General features: G+C 44.7%; 1 protein-coding gene across 11 annotated transcripts in view; it reads right to left on the reverse strand.

Annotated features, from left to right (window-relative positions):
• The window catches only part of LOC141172401 (myosin-10-like), a 247,307-nt gene that overhangs the window by 133,571 nt on the left and 85,814 nt on the right, over positions 1-27,922 (reverse strand). For 10 of the 11 annotated variants that reach the window (XM_073656569.1, XM_073656567.1, XM_073656563.1 and 7 more), the window contains exon 1: positions 14,197-14,353. The exons of the other annotated variant lie outside the window; for it this stretch is intronic. The gene's annotated coding sequence lies outside the window, so the exon portion shown is untranslated. Of the gene's footprint in view, positions 1-14,196; positions 14,354-27,922 lie in introns of those variants that run through there. 11 annotated transcript variants of the gene reach the window in all.

The following is a 27,922-nucleotide window of genomic DNA, read 5'->3' on the forward strand; positions in this document are numbered from 1 at the left end:
AGTCCAATGTTACAGGTGCAATTGTGCGGAGCCTCAGCACAGTCCAATGTTACAGGTGCGATTGTGCGGAGCCTCAGCACAGTCCAATGTTACAGGTGCGATTGTGCGGAGCCTCAGTACAGTCTAATGTTACAGGTGCGATTGTGCGGAGCCTCAGTACAGTCTAATGTGACAGGTGCAATTGTGAGGAGCCTCAGTACAGTCTAATGTGACAGGTGCAATTGTGAGGAGCCTCAGTACAGTCTAATGTGACAGGTGCGATTGTGCGGAGCCTCAGTACAGTCCAATGTGACAGGTGCGATTGTGCGGAGCCTCAGTACAGTCCAATGTGACAGGTGAGATTGTGCGGAGCCTCAGTACAGTCCAATGTGACAGGTGCGATTGTGCGGAGCCTCAGTACCGTCCAATGTGACAGGTGCGATTGTGCGGAGCCTCAGTACAGTCCAATGTGACAGGTGAGATTGTGCGGAGCCTCAGTACAGTCCAATGTGACAGGTGCGATTGTGCGGAGCCTCAGTACCGTCCAATGTTACAGGTGCAATTGTGCGGAGCCTCAGTACAGTCCAATGTGACAGGTGCGATTGTGCGGAGCCTCAGTACCGTTCAATGTTACAGGTGCAATTGTGCGGAGCCTCAGTACCGTCTAATGTTACAGGTGCGATTGTGCGGAGCCTCAGTACCGTCCAATGTTACAGGTGCGATTGTCCGGAGCCTCAGTACAGTCCAATGTGACAGGTGCGATTGTGCGGAGCCTCAGTACAGTCCAATGTGACAGGTGCGATTGTGCGGAGCCTCAGTACAGTCCAATGTGACAGGTGCGATTGTGCGGAGCCTCAGTACAGTCCAATGTGACAGGTGCGATTGTGCGGAGCCTCAGTACCGTCCAATGTTACAGGTGCAATTGTGCGGAACCTCAGTACCGTCCAATGTTACAGGTGCGATTGTGCGGAGCCTCAGTACCGTCCAATGTTACAGGTGCGATTGTCCGGAGCCTCAGTACAGTCCAATGTGACAGGTGCAATTGTGCGGAGCCTCAGTACAGCTCCACCAGATTAGAACGTGCTCCAGAAGTGAGCAAATCTACTAAATAATCGTGGTACCTGGTTAATCATGAGAGGCCTCTCCGCTTCTGCTGAGCCTTCAAAATAAGTCAAATTCTGCACATCGGCCTAATCTGTGTCTGACTACAAGCAGCTTATACTGAGGCCCGGACAGTGAAGAACAGGAGGGTGTGCTGCTGTCCTTCCCAGCAACAGAGGAGACAAAAGGTGTGCCTACAGCAAGGCAACCAGCTCTGGAACATGTGAGGAGGGCATAGATTCTCCTAGATTTTATTTAATTCTGGTTACATTGCTGGAATATCCATTGCACTAAACATACAACACTAAACCTACATTTCCAACAATTAGCATTAATATTGCACCCACAATGACTCCCACATCATTTTTTCTACACTTATTAATGTGAAGTTGTCACTAAACACTCTCCTGAGAAGGAATGGTCTTAAAGAGGACCCGTCACAAGTTAAGAAGTGTCCAGTCTTTGGTCTTATTTTATTACCGCTGCATCCTTGGATCATCCACCATATGGACCCAGAGATATGGGCCTTTTTATTTAGTGCAAATATTTATGGTCTTTACCAAGGGGGCGTGGCTCACATGATGATAATGTCGAGCAGCCTAAAGACACACCCCCGAGGATCCTGTGAGATTCGCGCCCCCCCGTAAAGACTCTAAAATTTAACAATAAGTAAAAAGACAAATATCTCTGAAACCATAAGGCGGATTTAAAAAAAACAAAACGAAAACCTTAATATTCAGTGGCGCAACGGGAATAAAATAAGAGCAAAAATGAAACACTTTTCACCTAGTGACAGGTCCAGTGTAAAAAATACCATCACTGGAAGCGCTGTGCACCATGGCACCAATGAAGTCACAGATCACAACCAGCTTTCCTAAAATCCAACATAACAGAACGTAATACACAGGGATCCTGAATTCCAGGTTTTAACTTAGTATTTCTTAATTTGGTTCTGTAAATGAGTATGTAGCCAGACAACCACCTTAATGGGAACCTATCAGCTGATTCATGCTGCCCGAACCACCCCATCAGGGAGCTTCTCCCAGCCCAGCTCCTCCAGACACATACATAGGGGAAAAGCTGTCAGTCACGGGGAGCAGTGCAGGGGGAAGCCACCAGGGACCTGCCTCAGACTAGTCATCCAGGACATAGACGCCTTTTATTGAGTATGTTTTCTAAGATGCTGCAAAGTAAAATAGAAAATCATACATGGCTGTAGTGGTTCGTGCAGTATGAGTCTTATGACAGGTTCCCATAAAGATGAATATTGTATTGTTTGATACAAATTGTCGCTAGGAAGAGAGACAAGTCAATTTCCAATGTGTCTACAAGATGAGGGGAATAAAGAAAGGATCCAGCCCTATATTAGTTCAGAAGGGTATATGAAAATTGAGAGAAATCCAGAGCCACACTTGGTGGATTTTTGATGAAAGCATTTCAGTTTTTTTAAAGGGCTTGATCCAGGGTTCTAGGACTGATCGCCTTTTCTCAGGGTCAAGAAGGAATTTTTCCCTATGATGCAAATTGGCTGAATGTGTCCTGGGGTTTTTGCCTTCTTCTGGATCAACAGATTTAGGCATCATAGGGATTTTAGTAATAACATTATTAGAATCACTAAAGTAATATAAAATATAACACTAATCAAAAAAATCAAACAGGTTCATTTTTAATTGTAATAGTGCAGCAATAATAAAAAGGGTAATAATACATTTGTGAGGCCTAGGCCCAGGAAGTTAGTGTAGTGTTAGTGTAGGGAGCACAATTGGGGGAGAAAGGCTGAACTGGATGGACCTAGGTCTTTATTCAACCTGTCAGCAGCAACAACCCTCCTAAGCCGTCTATATGGGCATGTAGGTCATAGGAGGATAAATAATATGATACCTTGATATCTGGGATCTAATATCTTACTTCAGCAATATCCATATTTTTCTTATATAGATGAGCTCTTCCAGGCTGTGGGGAGGACGCTGCCTCCAGAGATTATTGTACATGGAGGAGGAGTTACCAGTGTGATGTGTGATGGCCGCTCTGCTCTCCTGATCTCACTGCAGAGCTGTGTGTGATTATACCTGACACATCTGCAGGTTCCTCTCAGCTTCCATCTAACAGGCAGACAGGGGGTGGTATTGTGACAATACAGCAGAGCTCTGTAAGGAGACAAAAGTTCATTTCTCCTGTTCTGTGTTAGTTACTTGTCTCACACTGGTAACTCCCCCTCCATGTACAATAATCTCTGGAGGCAGGGTCTCATGCAGATCAGTGTCCGGCCCATAGACCTTAACAACTCATTTACATATGAGAAAAACCTGGATTTCTCTGGAATAAGACATCAGATCACAGATATCAAGGCATCACTTTATTCAGCTTCCTATGACCTACATGCCCATATATATGGCTTAGGAGGGTTCATCCTACAGACAGATTCCCTTTAAGTAAAATAAAACCTATTTGCATACAACATTTGTTCCAGAGAGAAGCTAAAACTTGTGTGGAATCAACTGTTCTCCCCCAGAGCTTGAGAACATCAATAGATGCCTTTCTTTGATGTTAGAAAATACAAAGCCTTGCTGTACAACCAATTACTGCCACACCTTCTGGAGGCATCTAGCCACAGATTTACTCATGGATGTTAGTTTCACTGCAGCTCTTGGAGACTCACTATCTGAATATAACCCTTAGACCTAAATACTTGGAGCAAATTCCTGTAAATATTAACTAAATTCATATTCATGAGTTATTATCTGAAAACGAAAAGGCCAACTACATGCGGTCTTACATCCAATATGCTGACCACATTCGTTTTGTAACATATTGCTATAGCAGCTGGAGCCCCTCAGCCACTGCATGGGTAAATCATACATTTAGGGCTGCCTGCGGTCACCACTAGGGGGAGCAGACAGCACACTGTTATGTTACTGTTTGGATAGAGGCATATAGCAGGCAGCACCCAATGATAAGCCGTTGTCCATAGATATCATATGTCCTGCTACATCTGTAAAACTTATGGCTCCTATCGCCCTTCATTTACATAGCACCAAGGGATTCTCAGCCTTTTATCTGTGCAACGCCCCAAAGGCAAATAATGCAACTCTGCGAAAGGTCTTAATGAGAAATATCCTAAAATGTGTCTCCAGCTCCAAATCAGACTTATGTGTCTCCATGGTAACATGGCTGCGGCCACTTGTAATTATGGTGGGGACCGCAGAAGCTTCTGTGCTGGATGACTAGGGTAAGAGTAGAGGTTACTTTTCATATTTCCCATCTATTGTGGTTTCCCATAGGTCGGATAGCCCCTTTACTATCGACCACAGCATTGTGGGGATTCCATTCACACACAGTTCATGCCACGCTCACAGCAGGTTAAGGGGGTTTTCTCATGTTGTTTCCTCAGGAGCGCAGCGGTCCTCTGCCCCCCGGCTCCCGGGGCTGGTGCGCTCCTGGAGAGTGACAGTTCGGGCCGGCAGTATTGTTGCTCCACCGGTCTGACTGAGCACTCTCCTAGGCCGCTAGCAGAGGTAGCTTTGTCTCTGCAGCATGGAAGGGTGACGGAAAGTGGTCAGGTGCAGCGATCCGGCCAGCTGCAGGCTGTAAAGCACACAGTCAGCAAGCAACGCCTGCTCATTGCTTAGGTAACCGGCCACTCTGAGCCTGCAGGGAGGCTGGTAACCTAGGCAACGAGCTGTACACCATATTACTAAAAAATCTCTGCTCTCTGTGCAGAGGATTATTAAATAACTGTTCGTTTTTACAAGAACTTTGTCATTTTATCCATTTAAAAGCGTGAGACAACCCCTTTACAGTAACTTCTGCTGTAACAAAGCTTGTCCTTAAGTATGTCTTAAGAATTGAGTGTGGGAGGAAACCGGAGAAAACCACACAGACATGGGGAGAACATACAAACTCCTTGCAGATGTTGTCCTTGCTGGGATTTGAACCCAGGACTCCAGCGCTGCAAGGCTGCAATGCTAACCACTGAGCCACCGTCATTAGTCATGTGTTCCTCCCGTCCTGCCTCTGCTGCACCTGCAGCCATGCATTTAAGGTGTTTTCCACTGCTGTGATATTGGTGACCTGTCCTCGCTCCCCACCTATCAGCTAACAGCACCTCCGCCAGCATCTACATGGCGGACTACCACCGCTCCGTCATACTGCTCACTGACCACTGCAGGTGCTGATCGGCCCCATTCTGCAGTTCCCGGCACGGTGTGACAGAGCGGCGTGGTCTGCCATGTTCACTAATTACATGCAGTTACTGCCGGAGCTGCTAGCAGCTGATTGGTTGGGTGCCGACCTCCACCGATCTGATATTGATGTCCTATATAACAGATACATCATTAATATCCGATAGTGGAAAACCCCTTTAATGTTAGCAATGACTGACAAAGTAGAAGCAGGAGGGTCTAACTTTGGAAGAAGAATTATTTACTGGCGAGTGACCACTGACATGTAAAGGGGTACTCCCATCTCAGGTATTAATGGTGTAACCACGGGATATATCTGATGGATAGGGTCTTACCTTGCTAGACAATTTTCTGAACTTCCAAAAAAGTAGAATAAGCTGTGCATTTCCAACCCCCCTCGACAATCACGGCAGCTGGAGGCCTTTCTTATGTAGGCTGCAGGTGCAGAGGCGGGACCCCCATCTATCATACATCTATGGCCTATTACACGACATGTCAGAAATGTCTGACATGGGAATAACCCTATAAGCACCAGGTCACAATCTTTGAGAAAAGCTTTTGTGTGTGTGCAAGAGGCCACAGCTGTCTGCCACCTAAAGAGAGGTACATGGCTGATCATACGCAGTGTAAAGACCACCTCCATTTCCCATCCATGCAGGTCTGACATAGGACTGGCATATATTGGGAAACAGAAACCCTGCTCTACTGGGAGGACGTCCCTATCTATAGATTATATCTCTAACATCTGGAGAAGTTTCTGAGACCAGTGGTCAATATCTAACCAGGAATGCTTCATCTCCTACAAGCCAGTGACTGTGGGAATCACATGGCCATGGAGGCCGCCATGGCAGGTGGTGCTGTCAGTGACAGCTCCGCTCATCTGTCCCTCATCACACTGCAGGCAATAGACTGTAGTGATCCCACATTGCCACCACTGCCTATGTGACTGTCTCTGTAAATACAACCATTACTGCACATTTCAGCCCTTACTAAAGGTTTGGGAAGGAAAAATGTATCCATCATGTAGCCATGACTAGTGATATAGCTGCTATACAGCTGTGGTAATTATTGCTGAATGGGCCTACCAGTCCAGGAGGTAGTGGTCATATTGGCCAATGATTCCTGAGGTTACGGCAATGAACAACTTCCGGAGACCTTTCCACCTGTTTAATGTAAACTGAGGGGGTTGATCTTTTCACCTTTCCGAAAGCCTTTTTTTAGTGCCACTTTTATGGGGGCGTGGCTCCCAGGGCAGAGGCGCTAAAGACACGCCCCCGAGGACACAGTGAGCCACACCTCCTTGGTGAAAACCATAAAAATGAGCACTAAAAAGGACGATATCTCTGGAACATGGCAGATTTAAAACAAAACAAACAAAAAATTTAAATACTCGGGAGCAGCGGGAATAAAATAAGAGCAAAAGAGGGCCACCTCTGACCTGGTGACAGGTGGTCTCTCAGTTTTGACACTTCGCAGAGACATCCTGTTAGCATGATTACTTATGGTGGCAGCGATGCACCTTGTATGCGATTGTATTGAATCCACTCATCTACATGGACTCAGCCTACAATAGACGAGGAGCAGCAATCAGCTGTAAGAGGTGATCAATGCTGGTATTCAGGTCTGCGTGCTCCTCACCTAAAGCCCGCACATACCTATTCAGCCCTAATCTCAGCTCGGCTACCTCTGATAAGCAAGAATTTCTCAAAGCTTCAGACTCCACCAAAGGCATATAGTGACTTGCTCCATTGTGCTGGCACCACCACATGTCAGCAGAGGAGCTGTATGACACATGGAACAGACTGGAAGGTGTGGGTTTGTTCTTACCATCATTTCTGGATGACAAAAGTGCAGTGAAAGTGATCAGCTTTATACTAGTGAGACACTCGCCACCTGCGTTCCCTCATGGCCAGCAACACCTCTCAAGGAGACAATTCACTTAATGGGAATGTGTCATCAGGAATGTATCACCAGCTGACCGGCATGATGGAGGGGCAGAGACCCCGATTCCAGTGATTTATCATTTATTGGGCTGCTTGCTGCAGTTTTGAGAAACTTCCTGATTTCTCTGCAGCAGATCTAGCAGTTCTCTGAATGCTGAGCTCTGTGTAATCCCACAACACTGATTGGCTGCTTTCTGTGTACACTGTGCTTAAGCAGAAAGCTGCCAATAAGTGGTGGGGCGGAGTTATACAGAGCTCATGAATATGGAGGACTACATGGCAGCAGGTTTACTAGTCCTCTAGTGATAATCTCCTTCTGATAAAACAGTGATGTTATCAAACATACAGCAAGCAGCCCAGTAAGTGACACATCGCTGGAATCAGGGATGGCAAAAATCTGGTAACAGATTCCTCTTAAAGGTTATGTCCACACAGAACTGATATGCAGCAGATTTTCCACTTTATATTATATATACAGTTATATGAAAAAGTTTGGGCACCCCTATTAATCTTAAGCTTAATGTTTTATAAAAATTGTTGTTTTTGCAACAGCTATTTCAGTTTGATATATGTAATAACTGTTGGACACCGTAATGTTTCTGCCTTGAAATGAGGTTTATTGTACTAACAGAAAATGTGCAATCTGCATTCAAACAAAATTTGACAGGTGCATAAGTATGGGCACCCTTATCATTTTCTTGTTTTAAATACTCCTACCTACTTTTTACTGACTTACTAAAGCACTTTTTTTGGTTTTGTAACCTGATTGAGCTTTAAACTTCATATCCAGGTGTATGCAATCATGAGAAAAGCTACTTAAAGTGGCCACTTGCAAGTTGTTCTCCTGTTTGAATCTCCTTTGAAGAGTGGCATCATGGGCTCCTCAAAACAACTGTCAAATGATCTGAAAACAAAGATTATTCAACATAGTTGTTCAGGGGAAGGATACAAAAAGCTGTCTCAGAGATTTAACCTGTCAGTTTCCACTGTGAGGAACATAGTAAGGAAATGGAAGAACACAGGGACAGTTCTTGTTAAGGCCAGAAGTGGCAGGCCAAGAAAAACATCAGAAAGGCAGAGAAGAAGAATGGTGAGATCAGTCAAGGACAATCCTCAGACCACCTCCAGAGAGCTGCAGCATCAACTTGCTGCAGATGGTGTCACTGTGCATCGGTCAACTATACAATGCACTTTGCACAAGGAGAAGCTGTATGGGAGAGTGATGTGAAAGAAGCCGTTTCTGCAAGCACGCCACAAACAGAGTCGGCTGAGGTATGCAAAAGCACATTTGGAGAAGCCAATTTCTTTTTGGAAGAAGGTCCTGTGGACTGATGAAACCAAGATTGAGTTGTTTGGTCATACAAAAAGGCGTTATGCATGGCGGCCAAAAAACACAGCATTCCAAGAAAAACACTTGCTACCCACAGTAAAATTTGGTGGAGGTTCCATCATGCTTTGGGGCTGTGTGGCCAATGCCGGCACCGGGAATCTTGTTAAAGTTGAGGGGCGCATGGATTCCACTCAGTATCAGCAGATTCTTGACAATAATGTTCAAGAATCAGTGACAAAGTTGAAGTTGCGCAGGGGATGGATCATTCAGCAAGACAATGATCCAAAACACCGCTCCAAATCTACTCAGGCATTCATGCAGAGGAACAATTACAATGTTCTGGAATGGCCATCCCAGTCCCCAGACCTGAATATCATTGAACATCTGTGGGATCATTTGAAGAGGGCTGTCCATGCTCGGCGACCATCAAACTTAACTGAACTGGAATTGTTTTGTAAAGAGGAATGGTCAAAAATACCTTCATCCAGGATCCAGGAAATCATTAAAAGCTACAGGAAGCGACTAGAGGCTGTTATTTTTGCAAAAGGAGGATCTACTAAATATTAATGTCACTTTTCTGGTGAGGTGCCCATACTTATGCACCTGTCAAATTTTGTTTGAATGCAGATTGCACATTTTCTGTTAGTACAATAAACCTCATTTCAAGGCAGAAACATTACTGTGTCCAACAGTTATTACATATATCAAACTGAAATAGCTGTTGCAAAAACACCAATTTTTATAAAACATTAAGCTTAAGATTAATAGGGGTGCCCAAACTTTTTCATATAACTGTACATATTACAGTATCAGCAAAATAGATGAGATCTGAACAAATCTCATCCACATGCTAAGGAGAAATTCTGCAACGGGAAATGACCTGCAGGTTTCAAATCCGCAACACGTCAGTATATGCTGTGCGGTGTCACACACGTCTATGCCGCCAGCCTACAGCATGGTATATACCCAGACAGCACATGTGTACACAACACACAGTATACGGCCCATTTACATCGACCGCTCTCGGAACAATAAGGAACAATGGCCAATTAACTAAGCATAAGTCAATCGTTTACCTGCTCGTGCACGCAGGACGCCATGAAAGCGATGGGAAAAGAATGATCATGAATACCATCGTCCTGTCCCCATACGGTGTAATGTTGTCAGCAGCACACCCCAGCTTACATGGAGCAATGTGCAGCCGATACCCAGGATTTTTATACAATCTGATTCCCGAGCGACAGCAGGTTTCAATAACTCGGAACGAGCAATTTTACACATGTTCCTATAGAGTCCCATTTCATTAAAATAGGCCAACCTGATTATATCTTTTTCATTTCGGGAGAAAGTATTAAAAAAAAATTAAGAATTTTTTTTTTATGGGCACATTAGAAAGCCCAGAATAAATTAGATTATATGTGATCTCTATCAGTAGCTCAGTCACAAAAATACTGTACAAGTTCCTGCAGCATCATTTCTTTTTCTTTCAGAACAGTGGAAAAAAGTTCCCACGTTTTACAGACAATGAAGGAATTAATGGTAGAAGCAGTGTGTTCTGCTTATTTACGTGGACATACTATTTGCTTAAAAGCAATGCAATCTGTTGAGTGTGTCAGTGTTACATTTACATGTATGTTGTAATAACATGTATAAAAGATGCAAAAAAAATGTTCCATAGTGTCTTTCACAAAAAAACAAAACACCCTCTACACCCCCTGCAAAATGGTTCACTCTGCATTAATCATCAAAATCCTATTTAATTGTGACAATCCAATATGGCTGCACATACTCTTCTATGTACTTTAACTCACTATTTCACATCAAGAAAATCTAATTCTAAAACCTAATACTCATTTATATAGCGTCATTAATCCCACCGCGCGTTACAGACATCATCATCATCACTGTCCCCATTGGTCTCACAGTCTATATTCCCTATTAGTATTGGAGCAAACTGAAGTACCAGGAGGAAACCCATGCAGGCACGGGGAGGACATACAAACGCCATGTTAATGTCGTCATTTCTGGACTTTAGACCCAGGACCCCAGTGCTGCAGTGCTAACCACTGAGCCGGCGGGCTGGCTACCGCTCTCTGCTTCCTAAGACGTGTCTATCTTTACAGTTTAGGTAGAAATGCTGTTAAAAAAAATAATAATTTGTAGGTTTCTTGCAAACCAATATTTCTATAAAACAGTTGTATAGTTTAGAAAAAAAAGTCTTCTTAGCAAAACTAAGACCATTATATTCAAAGTGTTTATCTATGGAGCATATGGACATCAAAGGATGCAAAGGACCCCCTGTGTTAGCCGGAATGGAGGGCCACTCACCGCGAGCACAGCTCTGTCTGGGAACCTGGTTTGTCACTACAGTCATTACAGGGTTGGACATTTATTTGAAGGGCTGGGACGTAACACTAGATGTCAGCCGCAGTGGAATTTATTACAAGCCGCATCATCCCAGGTAATTGCCTGATGTTTCTGACACTGAACCTTATTCAATAAATATTAAAAATAATCTTAATTAAAAATCCCCAAGATTACAGACAAAGATGGTGTAGTCTGACCCTGCAGTCATAATAGCCTTGATTAAAAAAAATGATACTATTTCCAAAATTGCTAATCCAAGAATCCAAGTATACAAGAGAGTGGAAGAGCATTGCCTCACGGTGTAACGTATGGAAGAAAATTGTTCATATTTGAGGACACATCAATCCATGAAAAACACTGACAAACGGTGATCATATCGCAAGAAAACAGTTCCGGATCGCGGTGGAGCTGATAAATCTGCAATGCTTCATTCCATACTATTTAAAATATGATAAAATGTCCATGATGGTGAATAGGAGTTACACTACGAGTTTCTGGCGTTGCCGCCCCTCAGCCACTGAGTATGTGTTCAGTAACTTGTGATATTTCCAAAACTGCTTTTGTTTTGCATTGGAGCAATAAAAAAATTGTTGCTTGCAAGAGATGACAAAGATTCTTCAGGCCATCACTACCATAAAGGCTGACATCTTTCTCCATCTACACTGTTCTGTTTTGCCTGTTCAGACAATTAACAAAAATAATAAACCTTGAAGGAGAAGGCATGCTCTATGTAACTTTTGTTAGAACAGAGAATTTAATTCAGTGGTATACCATTAAAATTCATATTTTATTTGTTTTAGAAATAAAAATGTCTGCTGCAAGGTTTGGAGCATATATACAAAAATGGTAAAATAACTTCAAAATGGTGTGAAGACGCCTTTTGTAATGTGCTTTCTGATCTGTCAAGTACAAAGTCACGCACAGCTCTGCCCCACCCTACAGCTGGAGCCTCATCTCTAAGGGTGAAGTCAATGATAACCTACACGTTTCCCAAGACTAGTAACAGAGGCCTACGGGTGACCCAATCCACAGCCACGGAAGATCTTCTCAGCAGGAGGACTTTGGAGGGCTGCTCATCGACATGTTGATCTGTTCCTACGGTTCATGCAAAGGGGTTCTCCCACCAAACCCATTCATCACATTTCCACAGGACAGGTGATAAAAGTATGATCGTTGGGGGTCCATCTGCTAGGACATACAACAATTCTGAGACTTGGCTTTCCAAAGACCCTTCTGTGAATGGAGCTGTAGCACATGTGAATGACCACTGCATCATCTCTTTCTATGAGACTAACGTAGATAATCGTTCTATCAGTGAATAGAAAAGTGGCCACATGTGCACTGCTGCTCCATTCATAGAGAGGACTGTGGGAGCAGCAATCTTGAAGTTGGTGGGGGTCCCACAGAATGCCATCATGCCTTTATCATCTGTGAAAAGGTGATAAACACATTTTGTAGAGAAACTCAGCTCATCTTGATTGAAGAGTTATACCACAGAGTCCATAAAAATGATGGACCTTCGTACTAGAGTCAAGGGACACCCATGACCTTCTAAAATAGCTTGGAGCAAATTCAATTCATTGATGCAATATCCAAACTAAGGCCATGATTCATGTTATGGATCCATCATTTCCTCCTTCACTTAACTTTCATTCACTGCAGTATGTGAAGAACCTATATGAATAATATGCACAATATCTGAGCCAGAAGCCCCGTCCATCCCTGCCGGCAGTGCACGGCCCATGCTTTTCCCACCAGCCTTCCATATCGTAGGTAAATAGCAATAAGGATCCTTTTCAACAGCCATGAATGGGCTTTCAGCATGTAGCATGGTAAGTAGCCACTTACTACTAAGGTGGTATTCAGGTAGGAACTCGTGTGACGGGGTTTCATGTTTATGGGCTTCAAATAATAAAGTATGCCCTGCTCCGCCAAGGAAAACATTGGTTAGTCGCACTCTTCTGGGTTTATTGTTTTTCTTTTTCCACAATGTGCCAAGGAAACATGTTTATGCCAATGCATCGGTAATGCTTTCATGTGCACCCCGGTACCAGCCTCACACTCCGGCAACTTGGAGGAACTCTCATAAATGCGCTGCAGCAACAGGCACTGACTGTGATGACTACTCAGGCGTCTCGTATATGGCCCCGGGACGCTCCATAGTGACCAGCCTCTCTATCAGTACCATGGACTCTCCATACTGATCAGCCTCTCTATCTGTACTATGGACGCTCCATAATGACCAGCCTCTCTGTACCATAGACGCTGCATACTAAACACCCTCTCTGTACCATGGACGCTCCATAGTGACCTGTACTGATCAGCCTCTCTATCTGTACTATGGACGCTCCATAGTGACCAGCCTCTCTATCTGTACTATGGACGCTCCATACCGACCAGTCTCTCTATCTGTACCATGGATGCTCCATAGTGACCAGCCTCTCTATCTGTACTAGGGACGCTCCATACCGACCAGCCTCTCTATCTGTACTTTGGACGCTCCATAGTGACCAGCCTCTGTATCTGTACTATGGACGCTCAATACCGACCAGTCTCGCTATCTGTACCATGGACGCTCCATAGTGACCAGCCTCTCTATCTGTACTATGGACGCTCAATACCGACCAGCCTCTCTATGTGTACGCTCCATACCGACCAGCCTCTCTATCTGTACTATGGACGCTCCATAGTGACCAGCCTCTCTATCTGTACCATGGACGCTCCATAGTGACCAGCCGCTCTATCTATACCATGAAACAATGTAAAGAGTTGCTGTTCACTGCATTTCTTTGGCCAACGACTGCGATTTACTGAACAAACGTTTGCAAAATAGATATCGACTAGAAAGACTGTATGATTGCAAAAATCCAATGAAAATTGTACAGTCAAAAATCAATTACTTTACAAAACGGGAATGCTGGTATCTGTAGTTCCACAACAGTTGAAGAGCCACTGCTCTACATAATACTAGTATCACAAGTACAATCTGAGATCCTGTGCAGAACAGATCAGAAATGATCACCTAGTATTGCAGTAAATCTCGTTTGCTCAGTATGGTAACATAGGTATAACGCCGATATCGTCCTATAGCATTAGAAGAAGTGGTGCCTATTAGGAGTGCACCGGTGCCCAGGACTATGTGGCGAGAAATGGTAAATTATGGCTATGACCTCTCCACACATCAAACATGGAAAGTTCTATCCTAATCTATCAGAACGTCCCGCTGTTAGGAAATGCTCCACAATCTGGAGTCTGAACACAAATCTACAGACGAGCTAGGGATTAGGAATCCTACCTGTACTCAAGGAATGTGCAATGTTCCTGCAGAACCAGAAAAAGAAGAACCTATTCCCCGGCTGCAGAGCAGGTAGATAACTCCAGAGTGGCCTGTCCCTCAGTGCATCCACACACTGTAGTGTCAGTGCCTGTCCGGAAGGAGAAGAGGGCGTGCAGCCTGATGTCACTGTGCAGGAGGGGCAGGAATGCTCCCATCTGACCACACATCATACCTACACACAGGGATGGGCTCAGCACATTGCTAACCTACCAAGACAAAGGTGTAAAATGTTTCCTCGTTGTACGGCCGAGAGTTACTTTATTCCACTACTTTCTGCCAAATAAAACTTTCTAAATGTATTTGGCTTGTGTAGTGCGATAGAGAACAGATGGTAAATGGGGAAGATTCCTGCTCTTCGCCCAGCACGAGTCCGCTCCGCAGCCCATCTTCTGGGGGTTAATGTGAAGCGTAATCGTGAGGTAAAGGTTCTGTAAGGTTCTAATGGCCTCATTCAGACAAGGATTCTCTCATACATAATAAACGGCCCGTGTGTCGTCAGCGTTCTTGGTCAGCGTCATCAGCGTACTTGATCAGAGTCATCAGCGTTCTTGATCCGAGTGTCATCAGCATTCTTGATCCGAGTGTCATCAGCGTTCTTGATCCGAGTGTCATCAGCGTTCTTGATCCGAGTGTCATCAGCGTTCTTGATCCGAGTGTCATCAGCGTTCTTGATCAGAGTGTCATCAGCGTTCTTGATCAGAGTGTCATCAGCGTTCTTGATCAGAGTGTCATCAGCGTTCTTGATCAGAGTGTCATCAGCGTTCTTGATCAGAGTGTCATCAGCGTTCTTGATCAGAGTGTCATCAGCGTTCTTGATCAGAGTGTCATCAGCGTTCTTGATCCGAGTGTCATCAGCGTTCTTGATCCGAGTGTCATCAGCGTTCTTGATCCGAGTGTCATCAGCGTTCTTGATCCGAGTGTCATCAGCGTTCTTGATCCGAGTGTCATCAGCGTTCTTGATCAGAGTGTCATCAGCGTTCTTGATCAGAGTGTCATCAGCGTTCTTGATCAGTATCGTCAGAGTTGGTCAATTTTTCTCAGATGAAAAAAAAAAGTAGCTTATGGAGGTTTCCCAAGCGTCTACTATCAAACAGTCAGTGAAAAACTAGCAGGACACGGATGGCATCTGAATACTGCCCGATTTCACTGATCCATAGACTTGCATTGGCCAGTTTGATCCAGCACTCAGATCAATATTGGAAAAGTCTCTGTGATTTTGTGCGGACCACTTTGTCCGTGGAAAATTCGGACATGGAAACAGCCCCATAGAGTATCATAGGTGAAGAACTCGTAGCACTTGTAGTAGAATAACTGACACCTGAATAGTCCCTTATTCAATTTATCAGCATTTTCAAGATCTTATTATCTGTGAATAGAAATATTAATATGGGTTGTCTGGGACTTTTACACTGATAGCCTCTCCTTAGGATAGGTCATCAATGTCTGACGGGTGAGGATGCGACACCCGGAACCCCGCCGATCAGCTGTCCTTGGTGTCGGCAGCGTCTGGAGCTTTCAGTTGCAGAGCTGCACAGCTCCATGGACAGAATAGTGGCCGCGGCCGGGTACTGCACATCTGCGCCCTATTGATTTGAATCGTGAACAGCTAATTGGCAGGGAGGCTGGGTGTGGTACCCCAACTGATCATACATCGATGACCTATCCTAAGGATAGGCCATCAATGTTAAAGTCCAGGACAACCCCTTTAAGACTCCGCCACATGTCAAAATACAGGATATGGCGCTGCTACGACGAAGCTCAGTGTAAGTGAATGTGGCCGCCCTGTGATCTGCATTTTGCAGTGACTGTGATACCATCCAGTGAGCTTGGATTTTCTGTCACTTGCACACAGCGGTCTTAATAACTTGCTGGTAGCAATGTGAGGACATTCACTTGCTTTACACCAGCAGGTATAGTGATGCAGCGGCTTCATTAGCATTAGAGCAGCCAATATCATTCCTGTGAGTTGTAGATAAGAAGCCGGGGACAAGATCTCATCTTAGGATAGCAACGTGCAGCAAAGCACAGTGGAATATGTCAGATAGTTGCATACCTTTCATTATATGATGGACATGCATTATTTACATAAAAGTCTGCATTCACCTCCGCAGTGCAGCACGGACTGACAGCGCTGGCATGCAGAAGGCCGCCTGCTGCTCCGGCCAGTGCTGAGCCTTGTGGCAGGGCCCAGACAGCTAAGATTTGTGGAAAATAATGAAATCACTGCTTCCTGGCAATCTGTCACAATATGTCAGGGGATTTCTATCACCAACTTGCCGTAGACTTAAAATAAAATAAAATAAAATAAATTTCTAACACCATGTAATGGGGGAAAGTAGAAAACACTCACCTGCTAAATCCCCTGCCCCCAGCGCCTCCCAATGCATTGCTGTTGCTTTGCTACTATGATCACATCCTGTACATCTGCCTGACCACTGTAGTAAAGAGACCAGCGGAGGCACTGGCATGGCAGGACTAGAGCAATGGGGGATTTACCAGGCGAGTATTATTGCTAAAGGGGCTGCCTTATCTTCTGCAGGAGCGCAGTGCTCCCCAGCCTCCTATTCAGACCATCGGCATCAATATGCAGCTGGCCCTGATTCCAGTGATGGGTCACTTACTGGGCTACTTGCTGTAGTTTTAATACAACACTGTTTAATCAACTGCAGCTCTCCTAGGCCTTTCAATGATGAGCTCTGTAGTTCTCGATATTCATGAGCTTTGTCTATTCTGCCCCCACAGGCATTTAGCAGTTTCCTATCTATGCACAGTGTAGATAATATACATAGAGAAACAGGAGCAGCACCAGAGAAGTATGGCTGCACAGCCTCCCTGGCAAGAACCAGGCCATTCAGATAGAAAGAAAAAACTGCAGGCAGCACTCAAAAAACTTATAGCAAAGAGCGTGGTTTATTAGCCCATAGTGACAACGTTTCAGAAGTGAAGGTCTGAAGGTTCACACTTCAGAACCGAAACGTTGCCACTACGGGCTAATAAACCACGCTCTTTGCCATAATGTTTGGGAGTGCTGCCTCCAGATTTTGCTTTCTTTGTACAGTTTAGGATAAAACTGTCAATCACTGATGTGGGCGGGAATAGACTGTGCACAACAATGAGAGGACTAGCAGAGCTGCAGCAGGAAAAATAGCGCTTTATCAAAACTACTGCTCGAAGGCCAGTAACACAGCACTGGTATCAGGGTCTTATGCTGCTGCCCTCCCCAGATTAGGAGGCATAAACCTGATGAAAGACTCCCTTTAAAGGGAAACAAACGTTCATTTTAATCAATAAGTCTTGGAATAATAGTAACAACTTCCACAATTGGATGTATTTAAATAAAATGTTCCTGTGCTAGGATAATCTTATAAATGTGCCCCTGGTGTGTACTGTGTAATGGCCGTGTCTGACCGTACAGGAACATGGTCTGATCATACCACAGCTCCTGGACAGGGTGGGGAGCAAAAGAGTATACAGCACAGGATCACAGCTGATTCTTTCTTTGAAGTAAAACATTGTTTAAAAACAGGCAGGAAATGTTTTACCCCACAGAAAGAATCAGCTGTGATCCCCCGCCGTCTTGTCTGTATACTCTCTTCCTTCCTCCCCTGTCCAGGTGATGTGGTATGATCAGACCATGTTCCTGTACGGTCAGACACAGCCATTACACAGTACACACCAGGGGCACATTTATAAGATTATCTCAGCACAGGAGCATTTTATTTTAACACATCCAATTGTGGAACTTATTATCATTCCAAGATCTATTGATTAAAATCAACTTTTGTTTGTGGGAAAACCTCATTAAGTCATATTAAAGGCCTCTTTTAAGGGGGTCATTAAGAAAATTGGGGTGGGATGAGAGCTGTGGAAAGCTCCAGTGCTTTCTGGCATTATGTACTAATTTGTGTAACATTTGAATGTATGCCCAGGAGAGTACACAGCACCATGGTGTGTGAATAGTCTCCTAATCACCATATGCTGACAATAGTATTGACTGTTTGCAGTCCATTTTTATAGTCTATACCACAGGACTACTGATCCATTATCACACAAACAGCGGCGTTATATGGCCTAACCATTACACAGATACGCATAGGCTCCAGAGCAAATACTGCTTACCTAAGTCAACAGTATGACGGCGCTCACAGAGCAGAGAGACTGATCAATCACATAGCCGCTGAGAGAGAAGAAATGAAAGCAGAAAGCGGATAGGTCGTGACTCCATGTTTTTTCACTTTACAGATAAGTGAGTGAATATGTTCCCTTTAGGAGTCTACAGGGTACCACGTTAGGTTTTGACATTCTTGGTCTGCCCCCGATCTGCTATTGAAGACTTCTGTTGTAGATAGGTCATACAATACTAGAGATAAGCGGATCGATCGAGGGAAGTTACAGGACATGCGACATTGACGCGTTTGAGGTGACCGCGCACCCTTAATCATGATTAGGGTCTGAATAAATTAAATACTATTAACATTTGGTGAATTAGCGGTTTTTTTGTTTAATATATTGTCATAATTGAAAAAAACACGGTTTGGTATTAGCACTTCCAATATTTCAGAGGTTGCTGAGCAGACCCAGAAAACCTGACTAACTCCACATAGTAGCTCAGCACTGTCCAGACTTTGAGGAAAAATTGTCATTTTTCAAAAAACTTAAAATCCAAATGAAATGATACTGAGGTGCAGTATAGCGACGGCACTCCTTCACCCACACCCTGCAGATCACGCAAGACTTCTAAATGTGATTGCAAGTAGGAGGAGAGCAAAAACACATGTTTTTCCCACTTCCAAAAAAGGGCAGAAAATGCAGCCAGAAGCTCACCACCCTTTGGACCAGTGCCAGGAACAGGAGGTGCCGTCACTCAGGTAGGGTGTGTTCTGTATGTGCAGCGAAATACTTGGACAATGACAGAGACAATCTACAGGGGTGGGGCAGGGTGATGGCAGCCGTCTGCCAGGAGAAGTCACACCTTATGCACAATGTCGCTGGAATTCACCGCTGCAGTCACCTTGTGCGGAAGGAAAACCAGGGGTTAAACGATTATGATTTACAGAACTGCAGATACTGAAAAGCTTTATATAAAACAAGAGCCCAGAATACAGACTATAACTAATCTCTAACAAGAATGACATCCTGGCATTTTTTATTTGGGGTGTTTACACAGGATTTTTTTATTTCAGTTCATATTAAAAGAAGCTATAAATCTACAGTGTATAAAACGTCAGGATCCTGCACTGTTATTATACGGCTATAAAAGAGAAATTAATGATAAAATATAACGCAAGAGATCAGCTACATCAGGGACCTGCACCCACAGCAGCTCCATGACCTGCATCATAACAACTGGGAGAGATCCACACTGCTCAAAGGCTGAAGGGAACGCCTGCACGTCACAGTGTAACGGCAGGTGCAGCCCGGCGTATCAACGGCCCGAGTACAATCCCACAAAACATCGGATCACGGAGTGTCTACAGGTGTGCTGTGTGTGTGTAGGTGTGAGTGTGTACAGGTGTGCTGTGTGTGTGTAGGTGTGAGTGTGTACAGGTGTGCAGTGTGTATGTAGGTGTGAGTGTGTACAGGTGTGCAGTGTGTGTGTGTAGGTAGGTGTGTCTACAGGTGTGCAGTGTGTGTAGGTGTGAGTGTGTACAGGTGTGCAGTGGGTGTGTAGGTGTGATTGTGTACAGGTGTGCAGTGGGTGTGTAGGTGTGATTGTGTACAGGTGTGCAGTGGGTGTGTAGGTGTGATTGTGTACAGGTGTGCAGTGGGTGTGTAGGTGTGAGTGTGTACAGGTGTGCAGTGGGTGTGTAGGTGTGAGTGTGTACAGGTGTGCAGTGTGTGTGTAGGTAGGTGTGTCTACAGGTGTGCAGTGTGTGTAGGTGTGAGTGTGTACAGGTGTGCAGTGGGTGTGTAGGTGTGATTGTGTACAGGTGTGCAGTGGGTGTGTAGGTGTGAGTGTACAGTGGGTGTGTAGGTGTGAGTGTCTACAGGTGTGCAGTGTGTGTGTAGGTAGGTGTGTCTACAGGTGTGCAGTGTGTAGGTGTGAGTGTACAGGTGTGCAATGTGTACAGGTGTGCGTAGGTGTGAGTTTGTACAGGTGTGCAGTGGGTGTGTAGGTGTGAGTGTGTACAGGTGTGCAGTGGGTGTGTAGGTGTGAGTGTGTACAGGTGTGCAGTGGGTGTGTAGGTAGGTGTGTCTACAGGTGTGCAGTGTGTGAAAGTGTGAATGTGTGCAGGTGTGTGTGTGCAGTGTGTAGGTGTGAGTGTACAGGTGTGCAATGTGTACAGGTGTGCAGTGTGTGTAGGTGTGAGTGTGTACAGGTGTGCAGTGTGTGTGTAGGTAGGTGTGTCTACAGGTGTGAAAGTGTGAATGTGTACAGGTGTGTAGGTAGATGTGAGTGTGTACAGGTGTGCAGTTTGTAGGTATGTGCGCACAGGTGTGCAGTGTGTAGGTGTGAGTGTGCACAGTTGTGCAATGTGTGCAGTGTGTAGGCGAGAGCGTGTGCAGGTAGGTGTGTCTACACGTGTGCAATGTGTACAGGTCTGCAGTGTGTAGGTGTGAGTGTGTGCAGGTGTGAGTACAGGTGTGAGTGTGTAGGTATGAGTGTGTACAGGTGTGCAATGTGTACAGGTGTGCAGGTGTGAGTATGTGTAGGCGTGAGTGTGTGCAGGTGAGAGCGTATGCAGGTGTGCAATGTGTAGGTGTGAGTGTGTGAATGTACAGGTGTGCAGTGTGTAGGTGTGAGTGTGTACAGGTGTGCAATGTGTACAGGTGTGCAGTGTGTAGGTGTGAGTGTGTACAGGTGTGCAATGTGTACAGGTGTGCAGGTAGGAGTGTGTGTACAGGTGTACAGTGTGTAGGTGTGAGTGTGTACAGGTGTGCTGTGTATAGGTGTGAATGTGCACAGGTATGCAGTGTGTATGTAGGAGTGTGTGTACAGATGTGCAGTCTATATGTAGATGCGTGTGTGTGCAGTGTGTATACGTGTGTAGGTAGAAGTGTGAGTACAGGCGTGCAGTGTGTAGGTGTGCAGTGTGTGTACGTGTGAATGTGTACAGGCGTGCAGTGTGTGTACTGGTGTGCAATGTGTGAATGTGTACAGGTGTGCAATGTGTGTAGGTGTGAGTGTATACAGATGTGTAGGTATGAATGTGTACAGGTGTGCAGTGTGTGTAGGCGTGAATGTGTACAGGTGTGCAGTGTGTGTTGGTAGGTGTGTGTGTACAGGTGTGCAGTGTGTGTTGGTAGGAGTGTGTGTGTACAGGTGTGCAGTGTGTGTGGGTAGGAGTGTGTGTACAGGCGTGCAGTGTGTGTAGGTGTGAGTGTCAAACTGAAATACACAGAGGGACAAAATTAAAACTTGGACATAGTTGCAGGCCAACCTTGATATTTATTTAAAAAAAAAAAACACCTTAATATTTGGTGGGGTCACAGAGGAGCAAATCTCACAACTTTACAGCCCTTACAGAGTAATTTTCCTAATATTCATTGCCCACATAAAAGTATGATTCCAACAAAAGTGCCCCCCAAACAAAGTATGATTCCCCCACAGTGAAGTCCTCCACACGTATGGTATGATGACCCTACTGTGCCAGGCGAATTGAAGTGGGGGTAAAGTATGATGATCCCAACACAGTATGATCCCCCAACTGTGACCCCCATAGAGCATAATGGCCCCACATAGTGCTCCATAGAGAATAATGGCCCCACATAGTGCTCCATAGAGAATAATGGGCCCCACATAGTCCTCCATACAGTATAATGGGCCCCACATGGTCCTCCATACAGAATAATAGCCCCACATAGTCCTCCATACAGAATAATGGCCCCACATAGTCCTCCATACAGAATACTGGCCCCACATAGTCCTCCATACAGAATAATGGCCCCACATAGTCATCCTTACAGTATAATGGCCCCCACATAGTCCTCCATACAGAATAATGGGCCCCACATTGTCCTCCATACAGAATAATGGGCCCCACATAGTCCTCCATACAGTATAATGGCCCCCACATAGTCCTCCATACAGTATAATGGCCCCCACATAGTCCTCCATACATAATAATGGGCCTCACATAGTCCTCCATACAGAATAATAGGCCCCACATAGTCCTCCATACAGAATAATGGCCCCACATAGTCCTCCATACAGAATAATGGCCCCACATAGTCCTCCATACAGAATAATGGGCACCACATAGTCCTCCATACAGAATAATGGCCCCCACATAGTCCTCCATACAGAATAATGGCCCCACATAGTCCTCCATACAGAATAATGGCCCCACATAGTCCTCCATACAGTATACTGGCCCCACATAGTCCTCCATATAGAATAATGGCCCCACATAGTCATCCATACAGAATAATGGCCCCACATAGTCCTCCATACAGTATAATGGCCCCACATAGTCCTCCATACAGTATAATGGCCCCACATAGTCCTCCATACAGTATACTGGCCCCACATAGTCCTCCATACAGTATACTGGCCCCACATAGTCCTCCATACAGAATAATGGCCCCACATAGTCCTCCATACAGTATACTGGCCCCACATAGTCATCCATACAGAATAATGGCCCCACATAGTCCTCCATACAGAATAATGGCCCGAAATAGTAATCAATATGGAGTTTCGTGCCAAATGTGATCACCTGGAGGGCCAAATCTGGTCCACGGGCCAGAGTTTGACATGTAGAGTTTACCCAATGTGTAACCCTACGAGTTATTTCCAGTGCACATGGATTTAGTGAGTAAGGATGGCATAATATATTCAGATATGAGTATCAAAAGACTGACAGTCTCTTCCAAAACAGAAAACAAGTGTGTACAGGTCCATACTAAGAGTCACCGTCTCCATATATTACTAACAAATAAAGTAGCACTCTGTAGCACTATAGTATGCAAACATGAAATGTATGAAATTTGAATTGCAATACTGCTCCAGAAAATAGGAACAATTGAGAATACGTAGCGCATAAACTGGCCAATTCATGTGTATCTGGCAGCCAAGGTAAGTCGACCTTGGGTTTTGCAAAATGCAGCATGTCACTTCTTTTTTGTGTTTTTTCACCCATTGAAAGAAATTGGTAGTGGAAAAACTCAGGTATCAGGTTTTGCTGTGCTTTTGGTGCCAAAGCCTGAGGACATTGAATTAGGTTATTATTTTTGGCACTAAACTTTATTAGCATGCACAAGAGAAAAATGAACACTGACAAGACCACAGTAACAACTGCACCAAAAACACAGCAAAAATGCACTAACAAACACAGCAAAATCTCATGAAAACTTGATTTTTGAGGCAATAACTTCACTGGCAAGAGAGCAGGTTTTGCTGTAGAAAAACAAAACGAAGCAAAAACGCAACGTGTGAACATAGCCTATGAGTCATAAGTCACTGCAAAAGTTCTTGGCAGGGGGAGGAGCAGAGCAGCTGGGTCAGGAGGTGAAGAGGGGGATGATAAATGCAGGAATAAGAGACTTCCTGCTTCTACATAGAGCAGAGAAAAGTGAAGACTTAGCTGGGTAAAAAGGCAAAATGAGCAATTGTAAGTACACAGTGCCATATAATATGATGGCTGCAGTATATTAAGAGGATAAAAACTTTGATGGGAGGAGGAGTGCTTCTTTAACATGTACACAAATCCTGTTATATACAGTCAGGGCCGCCATCAGGGCATTATTGCCCTTACTGCTGTATGGGGCCCAATGAACAGTGGTAAAGAGTGGGGCCCCCTTCCTCTTGTGCTTCTGCTCACCAGGCCACGGGGTTTCGTGTGCAGGCGTGAAGCCGACGGGTGAGCATTTTCTCCGCGCAGGGAGCCTTGGAGCTGCATAGCCGTCAAAACTGAACGGCGGTGCAGCTCCAAGGGTGTCCCCTCTTCCCTTCAGTCATGCGCTGGAGACGGTGTGTACGAAACGCCAACATCGAGCAGAAGGATGCTGCCAGCCCAGAAGTGAAGCTACAGGGATCGTATGAGAGGTAAGTATGAAAACTTTATTTTGTTTTAATAAAATTTAATGGTCTTGGGGGAGAACTTATAATGAACTGGGAGTGGTGAGGGAGAGCACACGATGAACTGGGAGTGGGGGGAGGAGAGAACATGTTGAACTAGGATTGGAGGGAGAGCACATGATGAATTGGGAGTGGGGGAGAGAGAACATGATGAACTGGGAGTGGGGGGGGACACATGATGAACTGGGAGTGGGGGGGGGGGGGGAGCACACAATGACCTGGGAATGGGGGGTGGGGAGAGCACATGATGAACTGGAGTGGGGGTGGGGAGAGCACATGATAACCTGGGAGAGGGGGATGGGGAAAGCACATGATGAATTGGGAGTGGGGAGAGCACATGATGAACTGGCAGATGGGGAGAGCGCATGATGAACTGGTAGATGGGGAGAGCACATGATGAACTGGGAGTGGGGGGTGGGGAGAGCTAATGATGAATTGGGAGTGGAGGGTGGGGAAAGCAAATGATGGACTGGGAGATGGGAAGAGCACATGATGAACTGGGAGTGGGGGGTGGGAAGAGCACATGATGAACTGGGAGTGGGGGGTGGGAAGAGCACATGATGAACTGGGAGTGGGGGGTGGGAAGAGCACATGATGAACTGGGAGTGGGGGGTGGGAAGAGCACATGATGAACTGGGAGTGGGGGGTGGGGAGAGCACATGATGAATTGGGAGTGGGGGTGGAGAGAGCTAATGATGAATTGGGAGTGGGGGTGGGAAAAGCAAATGAACTGGGAGAGGGGAGAGCAAATGATGAATTGGAAGTGGGGGGTGGGGAGAGCTAATGAATTGGCAGTGGGGGTGGGAAAAGCAAATGACAAATTGGAAGTGGGGGGCTAATGACGAATGAGGAGAGCAAATAATGAATTGAGGGTGCAGGGGTGCAAATAATGATGAATTAATGGTGGGGGACAAGGGACAGCAAATGACGACTTGAGGATAGAGGGGGAGAGCAAATGATAATGAATTGAGGGTGGGGGACAACAAATGATGATGAATTGAAGGTGGGGGAGAGTAAATGATGATGAAGTGAGGATGGGAGAGAGAGAGGACATGACAAAACGAATTGGGACGGAGGGGAGCATGTAAATATAATGAATCGGGAGAGTGGGGGAAAGAGTACAGGTTCTAATTAATTTATATATTAGGTGGGGAAAGTGACTATTTGCAGTTAGTGGGGACACAGTGGTGAATTACAATTTATATTTGGAATGGTGGGTTTCATAATAACTAATTATATATTAATGGTGGGTGCAAGTCTGAATAATGTAGAATCTGGGGAATGTGCTTTAGATAACTGTGCTATTTTCTGTAGATGAGATGAGTACTGGCTGGAATAAGTGATAGTGGTCTGCGCTTGATGAAGGAGAAAAGCAAAGATGAAGGACTTCAACTAGAGACATCACTAGTGAGTCAGTGTGTTATATGTACACTGACACTATACACTATATACTATGTAAAGAGCTTCTGTGTATCATGTCACTGGTGATCACTGTATTACCTGTACATTATATACAGAGCTTCTGGGCATAATATCAATGATGATCCCTGTATTACCTGTACACTATATACAGAGCTCCTGTGTATAATATCACTGATGATCCCTGTATTACCTGTACACTGACACTATGTAGAGAGCTCCTGTGTATAACGTCACTGGTGATCACTGTATTACCTGTACACTGACACTATACACTGTATACTATGTACAGAGCTTCTGTGTAAAATCGCACTTACAGTAATATTAGTATTGTGTTGTTTTTATTAATAATCAGTATTGTAGTATTCGGTCACTATGTGGTAGCAATATGTGGTTTGGTCACGGTGTGGAGGTATTTGTTCTTTGTATGTGGTATTATTCAGTCCCTGTGGTGGTAATATGTGGTCTAGTCATTGTTCCTTGTATGTGGTATTATTCGGTCACTATTTTGTGGTAATATGTGGACTAGTCATGGTGTGGCGGTATTTGTTCCTTGTATGTGGTATTACTCGGTCACTATGTGGTGGTAATATGTGGTCTGGTCATGATGTGGCTGTATATGTTTCTTGTATGTGGTATTATTCAGACACTATGTTGTGGTAATATCTGGTCAGGCAGTGGTGTGACGGTATTTGTCCCTTGTATGGGGTATTATTGGTCATTTTAAAAAATGTATGTGACACATTCCCTTAAAGAAAAATAAATAAAAAATATACCTAAAAAGAGTATTGGATATTTTAAGAAACGTTTAATAGGTTAGAGTAGAGTAGGGCCCAGCCAGAAAGTCTACCATGTCGTTGTGGGGGCTTAAAAAAATCTTTTGGCCAAAACAAAAGCTGATGGTTATGTATGTGATATGGCGTTAAATGGGAACTGTTAATGTGTGATTGATGAGGATGTGGTGCAGAAGTGGAGTTTTTCCAAGAGTGGGTGGTGGGACTGTGGAAGGTTCAAGGGATGGAGACGGAGCAGGGGTGGAGCCTGGGCAGTGTCTCATTGGGGCCCAAAAATTTTGCCAGTATGAGGCCCTGAAATTCTTCGTGGCAGCCCTGTGTGTAGTCTGTGCTCGGATTCTACTCGTCCTGATCAGCTAATCTCCTGATCTGCATTAACAGCCTCATAAACCGTATGACTTTAAGGAGACCTGCTGGTCCGGGCCAGGTGTTGCAATCCAAACACAGGCAATATTTCACAGACATGTGAACCCAGCTTTAGGCTACATTCACATTTGCCAGGCCACCAATTAATGCCATATGTAGCTGTGGCAAATTAAGTCACATTTAGACATCAGTGATTTTTCTGGTATGTGAAAAAAAAATCAGATCATCAGTGTTTGGGTCAGTGCGTCAGTTTCATCATCAGTGTTTGGGTCAGTGCGTCAGTTTCACCATCAGTGTTTGGGTCAGTGCGTCAGTTTCACCATCAGTGTTTGGGTCAGTGCGTCAGTTTCACCATCAGTGTTTGGGTCAGTGCGTCAGTTTCACCATCAGTGTTTGGGTCAGTGCGTCAGTTTCACCATCAGTGTTTGGGTCAGTGCGTCAGTTTCACCATCAGTGTTTGGTCAGTGTGTCAGTTTTATCCATCAATGATATGAAAAAATAAATAAATGACAAAGCTTCTCCTATTCATTACGTTAATCACAGGCACAGATTACACACTGATGCCATCCATGTGCTGTCCAAACCCATAAAGTTGTAATAACAATTTTGATCCGTGACTCGGATGAAAAGAGTACGTTTCTCCGGTCTGAAAAAAACATGGACATGTGAACAGCTTCATAGAAAATAATGGTTATGTATTATATCTGTAAAAACGCACGCAGAACGACGTGATTCAGGGACATCTGACTGAGGTCTCAGTATGTTGCCTTACAAATGAAGAAATATAGTGCTGCTGCACGCCCCTGGGAAAACGCCAGGTTATTGTCATGTAAAAAAGAAATATATATACTAAGCATAATTGCAGAACTTTTTTCACCTTTAATATCACCTATAATCAGTACAAATCCATTGAAAAACAAACCAAAATGTTTTTTGGTGAAAAAACAATAAAGAACTAAGATATTGTGGTGCATAAATATGCACACGCATAATACTTTGTTGAAGTTCCCTTTGAATATGTCACAATTGTAGAAAGACATGGACCTCACATCTGTGAAGACCTGGGGTCTTCCGTGGGCAGACC

This window comes from Phyllobates terribilis, unplaced genomic scaffold (genome assembly GCF_046119375.1).
Source record: "Phyllobates terribilis strain yellow unplaced genomic scaffold, ASM4611937v1 Scaffold_12__6_contigs__length_324123572, whole genome shotgun sequence".
NCBI lineage: Eukaryota > Metazoa > Chordata > Amphibia > Anura > Dendrobatidae > Phyllobates > Phyllobates terribilis.